Raw genomic sequence first — 9,926 nt, 5'->3', positions numbered from 1 at the left:
TTGGGAGCCTCCTGTGAAGCCCATTGAAGATGTTATCTAGTATGGTGATGAAACATCTGGAAATGAACCTTCAAGCTCAGCGAGCAAACCTACATCCAAAATCTCAGTTATCTGAAAGAATAATAAGGTGATTATGGGGATCTTAACTTTCCAAACATAGACTGGGACTGCCTAGTGTTAAGGGTTTAGATGGAGAGGAATGTTTTAAGCATGTACAAGAAAATTTTCTGATTCAGTATGTGGATATACCTATTGAGAAGGTGCAAAACTTGACCTACTCTTGGGAAATAAGGCAGGGCAGGTGACTGAGGGGAGCACCTTGGGGCCAGCGACCATAATTCTATTATTTTTAAAAGGATGATGGAAAAAGATAGACCAGATCTAAAAGGCCAATTTTGATGATATTAGGTAAGAATTTTCAAAAGCTGATTGGGAGCAGATGTTTGCAGGTAAAGGGACGACTGGAAAATGGGAAGCCTTCAGAAAATAAGATAACGAGTGTCCAGACACAGTATATTCCTGTTAGGGTGAAAGCAAAGGCTGGGGAATGCTGGATAACTAGAGAAATTGAGAGTTTGATTAAGAAAAACAAGGAAGCATAAGTAAGGTATAGACAGTATAGATCGAGTGAATCCTTACAAGAGTTTCAAGGCAGTAGGAGTATACTTAAGAGGGAAATGAGAAGGGCAAAAAGGGGACATGAGATAGCTTTGGCAAATTGAGTTAACAAGAATCCAAAGGGTTTTTATAAATACATTAAGGACAAAGGGGTAACTAGAGAGAGAATAGGGCCCCTCAAAGATCAGCAAGGTGGCCTTTGTGTGGAGCCGCAGAAAATGGGGGAAGATACTAAATGAGTATTTTGCATCAGTATTTACTGCGGAGAAGGACATGGATTATATAGAATGTAGGGAAATAGATGGTGACATCTTTAAAAATGTCCATATTATAGAGGAGGAAGTGCTGGATGTTTTGAAACACATAAAAGTGGATAAATGCCCAGGATTGGATCAGGTGCACCCTAGAACTCTGTGGAAAGCTAGGAAAGTGATTGCTGGGCCTCTTGATATTTGTATCATCGATAGTCACAGGTGAGAATCTGGAAGACTGGAGGTTGGCTAACGCGGTGCCACCATTTATGGTAGGTGGTAAGGACAAGCCAGGTAACTATAGACCAGTGAACCTGACCTCGGTGGTGGGCAAGTTGTTGGAGGGAATCCTGAGGGACAAGATGTACATGTATTTGGAAAGGCAAGGACTGATTCGGGATAGTCAACATGGCTTTGTGCGTGGGAAATCATGTCTCACAAACTTGATTGAATCTTTTGAAGAAGTAACAAAGAGGATTGATGAGAGCAGAGCAGTAGATGTGATCTATATGGACTTCAGTAAGGCGTTTGACAAGGTTCCCCATGGGAGACTGATTAGCAAGGTTAGATCTCATGGAATACAGGGAGAACTAGCCATTTGGATACAGAACTGGCTCAAAGGTAGAAAACAGAGGGTGGTGGAGGAGGGTTCCTTTTCAGACTGGAGGCCTGTGACTAGTGGAGTGCCTCACGGATCAGTGCTGGGTCCTCTAATTGTAATCATTTATATAAATGATTTGGATGTGAGCATAAAAGGTACAGTTAGTGGGTTTGCAGGTGACACTAAAATTGGAGGTGTAGTGGACAGCAAAGAGGGTTACCTCAGATTACAACAAGATCTTGATCAGATGGGCCAATGGGCTGTGAAGTGGCAGATGGAGTTTAATTTAGATAAACACGAGGTGCTGCATTTTGGGAAAGCAAATCTTAGCAGGACTTGTACACTTAATGGTAGGATCCTAGGGAGTGTTGCTGAACAAAGAGACCTTGGAGTGCAGGTTCATAGCTACTTGAAAGAAGATTCGCAGGTGGATAGGATAGTGAAGGAGGCATTTGGTATGCTTTCCTTTATTGGTCAGAGTATTGAGTACAGGAATTGGGAGTTCATGTTGCGGCTGTACAGGACATTGGTTAGATTACGTTAGGAATATTGTGTGCAATTCTGGTCTCCTAGATGTGAAACTTGAAAGAGTTCAGAAAAGATTTACAAGGATGTTGCCAGGATGTTGAACTATAGGGAGAGGCTGAACAGGCTGGGGCTGTTTTCCCTGGAGCATTGGAGGCTGAGGGGTGACCTCATAGAGGTTTACAAAATTATGAGGGGCATGGATAGGATAAATAGACAAAGTCCCTTCACTGGGGTGGGGGGAGTCCAGAACTAGAAGGCATAGATTTAGGGTGAGAGGGGATAAAAGAGTTATGTGTGGTACCTTTTCACGCAGAGGGTGGTACGTATGGAATGAGCTGCCAGAAGAAGTGGTGGAGGCTGGTACAATTGCAACATCGTATATGAATAGGAAAGGTTTGGAGGAATATGGGCCAGGTGCTGGCAGGCGGGACTAGATTGGGTTGGGATATCTGGTTGGCATGGACGAGTTGGACCGAAGGGTCTGTTTCCATGCTGTACATCTCTATGACTCTATTTACAAGGCTACTGAGTGAAACACAAACAAAGGAGAACAAAATACAGAATAACTTAACCTATCCAAAAACCTGACAGATTATACCAATTTAATGATGCTATTCTCAATACTTGTAACAATTTCCATAAACACCCCTTGGCACAAAAGAAACAATCAAACCCAGGGTCTTGCAGGAGAGATGTCAGGGAGAGAGGACCAGCCTGGACCTGTTTCTTTGTTCCAGCAGCTTCAAAGAACTACTGCTAAAACTGAAACCAAACCAGAGTGAAGCTAAGCTGGGAGAACTGGCCACGCCCCTTTCATTGTGCAAGTGTTTTTTTTTCAAAAACTTGAAACGCTATTGGCTGAGGCAGTATCTGTTAGCTATATTCAAATTGGCTCCAAAACCCTTCAACTTGGACTTTTAGGAGTCTGTGTCTTTTACGACCTCTCTGGAAAAAAAACCATGGACATCATAACCTTGTTAAAGGGAGCAGCTTGTCACACTGGTCTTATCTAACAAACTTAATTGTAAAACTTTCTCTTGACCTCTCTCTCCAGCATTGACACCCCTTTGGGATCGGAATTGCAGATCTTCAGTGAAGGGGGTGTTTCGTCACCTTACCCCTGATTGACCTGGCTCTCATGTCAATGTTTGGTTGGACTGATCCTCTAGGAGAAGGAGATTCTCTGTCAAGTGTCTCAACTCAGTTAGTCATCTTAACCACCTTGATTAGATTACCCCAGCTCGTATATGAGGGGATGCAAGCCCATGTGAACTGGTCTTATTGTTTAACCTTTATAACAGCGCTTCCCAAAGTGGGGGAGTTGGTGTCCTGAGTGGAGCCAATGGCTGATATTTTGGGGTCCCCTACTGTGAGGCAGCAACAAACACTGTAGAGTTCAACATCCCTCACCCAATGTTTACACCTAAAACCTGTCTCCCACTCTCTCAGAGTGCATGAGGGATCCCGACAATTGTGAAACCTCGAAATGAGGTCACAGTGGGAAAGGTTTGGGCAGCAATGCACATCTTGATGTGGTTCCAGTGAATCTGCTTTGAACCCCTTCCAGAATTGATGCAATCAATCTTGAGGTGAAGTTCCCAGAATTGAATGAAATAATCCAGGTAATGTCTAATCAGAATTCTGTCCAGCTTGAAAATGACTTTGAACTCCAGACTCCTATCCCCTTAAGTTTTAGTGATTTCTGTGTGTGGACCACAAAATCTTTCTGCACTTCTCATTAATTAGAACAGACTCTTCTTTTGGAATCTCTGAAAAATAGAGTATCACACTTCCCCCATATGGATTATATCTGTCACAGTTTTGCCCATTCACTCAATCTATCAATGCTTTTACAATTGCTGTCCCATCTACACTTATACTTATGATGCTACTATGGTGTACCTCAGTTATACTCTCTTCCACTGGGCAGAAGATACACAAGTTTGAAAATAAGTACCAATAGATTCCAGAACAGCTTCTTCCCTGCTGTTATCAGACTTATCAACTTCCTCTCGTATATTAGAGTTGATCTTTCTCTGCACCTTCTCTGTAGCTGTAATACTATATTGTGCATTCTCTTCTATTAGCCTGATATAGTTATACAGTATAAGGTATGATTTATCTGGTTTGCAAGCAAAACAATACTCTTCACTCTCTCAGTCCATGTGATAATATTAAATCAATCAGAATCTAAATCAATTATAGACTTGGTGAAGAGCTGAGGCACTGACCAAATCTCTGGGGACACCACAAATCATGATTTGCCAACAGAAATGCACGCATTTTCTGAAGAAATTCAGGATAAAAATGGTTAATTAGCATTAACAAAACAATCCTCAGTCCAGGCGACCCTCCAAACAGCCTGAAGTCAAACTTTACATTTATGACAGGGATAACAGTGTGGATGAGCCATCTTATCTTGTCACTGGAAGAGGATAATTGTGTATTTTGTAAAGCTTTTGCCGTGAATAAATCAATAGAGAATTGGATATTGGAGCTTCATTTTGCTAGGAGAGTAACTCTGGTCTGTATTATTGTCAGCTGCATTCCATTATCATGCTGAACATAATTACTTAACCTGAGCTGTTAAAAAAAACAGGATAATACTCAGGATTTAGAGTTGTAGAGTCATATAGCGCAGAAGCATGTTGAGTAGATGTCCCAATCTGATCTTGTCTCATATGCCAACATTTGACCAATATCCCTTTAAACCCTTCCTATTCATATACCCACCCAGGGGCCTTCTAAATGTTGCATATATACCCACCTCTACCACTTTCTCTGAGAGTTTGCTTGCACCATCCTCTGCCTGAAAAAGTTACCCCTCAGGTCCCTTTTTAAAATTTTTCCCTCTCACCTTAAACCTTTGCCCTCTGGTTTTGGAAGATGATCTTGGATATTCACCATATTCATGCCCCTCATGTTTTATTAAGCTCTATAGGGTTACTCCTCGGTCTCCGACACTCCATTTATTGAAAAATTTATATATTTTGAGACAAGTGAGGAAGAGGTAAATCAGTTCCCATTCTTTCAATCTCCTTAGCAACCATCTATATTTCTCCCACAAATGAAATGTGGTTAACTAGTTTTTAGCTAAGTTTATTACCTGCTAACCTCAAAAAAACTGAAAGACCTTAAGTCAACCATACAACCTTCAGGCAGTCAGCACAAACACACACACACGTATGTTAAAGTTAAAACAAAATAATGTTGGGTGCCCCTGAGGAATTAGATTTTAACTGAGATCACGCGTGGTTGACTGTGAGCAGAGAAGAAATGAACTTTTCAAATCTCCATTCCGTGGATGTTTCCTTCTGAGCAGCAGCACATTTTTCTTTTTGACAATTCAGAGAAAGTGTTCACCAGCCGAATAAAAGCAAAGTACTGCAGACGCTGGAGATCTGAAATAAAATCGGAAAGACCAGTGGGTTTCTGTGGTGAGAGAAACAGAGTTTACAGGGGGATTCTTGTATGGGTCTGAGTGATATGGGCTATGGCAGGATTTGTGGCAAAACCAAATGCAAGGTCAGATGAGGCTTATGTCAGAATCAGATGCAACTCATTCCATCTTTTGCTAAGAGATGTAACAAGTCACTTCCTAAGATGCCAGTTATGGGGGATTATTGCTTGTCAAACATCTCATTAATGACCCAATTTTCAGCATTAGTATTCAGATTGCTATCTTGGCAAATGCACTAACAAATTCCGGACATGCCTTGGCGTGCCCATTTGTCACCAGGCGGTGGGAATTCGCAATGGAGGGATCTCTACGCAAAAGTCCTCGCCTTTTCACTTGGGGATCTGGGGTGGACGGTGCCGCACGCAGCGGTCTCCTGCAACTGCGGATTGCAGTGGTTCATGGACTCCCAGCCCAACTGCTTTTTCTGAGGTGCTATGGAGTCCATAGACCATGTATATATTAGGTGTGGGTGTCTGCACTCCCTTTTTGATTTTCTTAAAAACCTTCTCCTCTGTTTTCGATTGCACATCAGTCTCACGCTCCTGATCTTCGGGTACCCTGTGCGGAGGAGGGAGGGCAGATCTGAGGACCTCCTCGTGGGTCTGCTCCTAGGCCTGGCCAAACTGGCCATAAACAGGTCCAGGCAGCGGGCCATGGAGGGGGTCGTTGGGGCCGACTGCCTGTTCCTCTTCCGCAGTTACAGTCTGAGCTTGAGTGTCCCTGGAGAAGGCGTCTACCAACTCCCTTGAGCTGTTCAGGGAGAGGTGGGTGCCGCAGGGAGTGGAGTGCTTTATTTTCCCCTCCAACTTTATTTTGATTTAATCCCTGCCCTCTCCTTCACTGTTTGATCACACAGCATTGTCCTTTGATGTGAAGGGTACTGCTTGTCACTGGCCACTTGGGTGTTTCTTTTCTTCCTAGTGGTGGAAATTGAATAAAGATTTGTACACTTGTTGTCTTTCACTGTGTCTCACACCTGCACACACATACAACATGGGTGCTGGGGAAAATATAAGCAGTATTATACTTAGGCGTAGCGTTGGGGGGGGGGGGGGTAAAGAAAAGAAAAAAAAGAGAGAAAATACATAACCAGGAGATTTAGAGTGTCCTCAGTTTAGGGGACTGACTCTGTGCTAAAAAAAAGGAAAAAAAATGCACTAATAAGCTAGAGAAATCCTGCCATGGAAATCAGAAATTTAGCTCACTGCTATCTCAAAGAATCTCCATATTGCACAGTCCTGTAAGGACCACAGCGCACAATCCATGCACGCCAGCTGTTACATCCCTCCTCCAGAGATTGGCATTGGCCAACATCACCGTCATGGCACCTCTTTGACACACACAGGCCACTCAGGAAGCACAGACTTGCATTGCAGGCCATTGCAGCAACATTGAAAGACTGCTACGCTGGCATTTTTGCACATAGCAACAGGCACCCAGCTCATGGTTTGCATAGTTAGATTCATAGAATCCCCAGAGTGTAGATAGAAGCCATTTGGCCATTGGAGTCCACATTGACCCTTCAAAAAGCATCTCACCCTGACCCACCATACCCTGTCCTTGTAATCTAGCATTTCCCATGGTCAGTCCACCTAACCTGCGCATCTTTGGATTGTGGGATGAAACTGGAGCACTTGGCGGAAACCCATGGGGAAACTGTGCAAACTCCACACAGTCACCTGAAGCTTGAATCAAACTTGGGTTCCTGGTGCTGGGAGATAGCTGTGTTTACCACTGAGCCAATGCACCACCGGAGTCTGAATACTTGCTATTTTGGTGCTCTCTCACTTACCGCATACCCGGATGCTTACACCCTCCATTCCTTGCCTTGCTGTGCCAATGAGCCCAGTTACAGACCAAGGAAACATACCTTGCTGGTCAGCAGTCCTCAAACAAGGGAGCGTGCATCTTGCCTTCTGGCTGTATACACACATCAATGTCACATGGCAAACTTAATGCGCGTACACAAACAAGTAACTGGATCTTAATATCTTAGGGGAAATAGTCTGCAGCAAAGTCCATGTCAGGGGCCCCAGTCATAACAAGTCAAGGGCAGCCTCCGATACCAGTCCACAGAATTGGCCACAGTGGCATCTAGTTGCTGTGTTCCTGGTCAGGGGCTCTGTGCCTCTCTACTCTGGGGGGTGGAATCACAGTAAGTACATGGAACTCCATAATGGGGCCAATCCTAGGGTAGGCTTATTGTGGTTGGGGGCATATACAACCATCAGTCAGTGGGTTGGACCCTTCTCATTTGGGACTATACAGTCAAGGGGAGGTGGGCCACAGTCAGTCCATGGTGAGGATCACTCCTGGCTTGAAGGGGCAGAAAGTGTATGACCACACTTGGCATGGGCCTGGGGGTGGGGTAAGGTGGGCAGGTGCAGGCACGTGTTGAAAAGGTTGAGTGGGGACCTGGGGAGGAATGAACTGATGAGAAGGGCTATCAGGGAAGGGAGCCTATACACTGCCTTACCAACAGGTAGAGGTGGGGGCTGCAGGAGGTCAAGGAGTGCTCACAGTCTCCTTCCAGGATTGCTAGAAATCAAAAGCATGCAATGAGGAAGAAAATGGATGGGACCACACTCAGTGGATGTGGTAAGTGACTCAACCCGTGAAGGATGGTCTGCAAGACCCATTGATGTGAGGTTCTTTATAGGGCAACAGTATTACACACAGACACCTAATCCCTGGTGATTCTAACACTTTGGCTCCCTATATTCTGTGCACCAGACTCACTGACTACCTCATTACCAACAGCACATTTGGACACAGAGGCAGGGAGAGAATAGGGCTGTTATAGGATGGGTTTCTAATGGATAACAGTAGGTATCCTATCTCCAGAAATAGAAACTGAAAAGTCAAGGAAGGGAAGACTTAGAGATGGACCAGGTGAAGGTAGGAGAGAGATGAAAATTGAAAAACCAAAATGTCTACCATTAGATGAGATCCTATGATTGGATAACACTTTTTGAACAATCCCAATTGAGCTGGATAATGCAAAGTGGGCAAAGAATCATGCTGACAATTAATTTAAGGTTCTTTTGTTGGACTTGCAGTGTATTAAACTTCTGAGCACTGGAACTTAAATATATTTAAACACGGGAATCGATTCAGCTCAGTTGGCTGGATTGTTGGCTCACAGAGCAGTGTGATACCAACAGAATGGGTTCAATTCCCATCACCGGTTTGAGGTTACCATGAAGGACTCTCCTTCTCAACCCCTTCCCTCGCCTGAGGTCTGGTGGCCCTCTGGTTAAATCACCATCAGTCGCTTCCGTCTAATGAGAGAGCAGCCCCTTTGGCCTGGTAAGACTATGGCAACCCAACAAAAACAACATATTAAAACACAGGGCTATTGGATCAAAGGGAACAATGGATGGGCAACAGATGACTCCCACAACCCATAAGTGAGTTAAAGAATGTTTCCACGATTCTACAGAATCTGTAAATCAGGGAGTTAGTCAAAACTATTGATTTGGAAAGAACCATTTGGATTTACATAGACACTGAAATTGAAGCAGCGAAAACATAGATGTTGTTTGAAAGTAGGGAGAAGTAGGGAAAGTAGGAATCTCATCCGTTCTGATGTTTAATAGGAAAACATTTCAAAACGTGCCAACAGCTTCCTGTCCAGCTGTCCTGCAATCTGTATCATTTAAGAAATGAATGCACCCAATCAAAGCACAAGTGTTCTAACCACAAGCTAACAGCTGATCAAAATGCTGGACCCCTTGACCTTTCTAAAGAATATTTCTGCTGTGGGTTCACACTGTCAGAGAACACATCAGTTTCCTTGGATATTTCATTGGCAGGCAAGATGCTAATTTTGGTTCCGGAGTTTTTTTCCCACATCCACTCTACACCCAAACTAAAATAGCTGTTCAATTCTAAACATACTGATCTGAAATTAAGTGAAAACTGCTACGTGATGACGATATGGATGAACTGGAATTAAGACAGGAGTTCTCAACATAACTTGATTTTGCAATTCCCTGATGTATTCAACTTCAGATTTACTTGCTGTAGATTGCAGTGCGTAAATAGGCTTGGTGCACAACATAACCCACTTATGGTCTGCTGTACATACACTTGTCCTAAAATCTTGTTCATCTGTCTGGCAACAAAGCCTCTACCACCTCCTTGAGCCCATACAGCAAGTGTAAGGCACCAGAAAAGCACATTTGTCAGCCTACACAGAAACACAAGAACAGGAATAGGCCATTCAACCCCTCAGGTCACTTCTGCCATTTAATGAGATCAGGGCTAATTTGTGGTCTAATAATATAAACCGGTCTTGGAGTCCATATTCTTAATACTTTTGCCTAATGAAGATTTATCTCAGATTTAAAATTAACAACTGACCCAGCATCAACTGCTGTTTGTGAAAGAGAATTCCAAACGTGCGTGCAGACTCTTGTATGTGGAAGTACTTCTCAACATCTCTTCTGAATGGTCTGACCCTAAC

The sequence above is a fragment of the Chiloscyllium plagiosum genome, unplaced genomic scaffold (genome assembly GCF_037043375.1).
Source record: "Chiloscyllium plagiosum isolate Xiang-an unplaced genomic scaffold, Cpla_swu_hap1 HiC_scaffold_19, whole genome shotgun sequence".
Classification (NCBI taxonomy): domain Eukaryota; kingdom Metazoa; phylum Chordata; class Chondrichthyes; order Orectolobiformes; family Hemiscylliidae; genus Chiloscyllium; species Chiloscyllium plagiosum.
The sequence above is the reverse complement of the archived record's forward strand: the minus strand, read 5'-3'. Positions refer to the sequence as shown.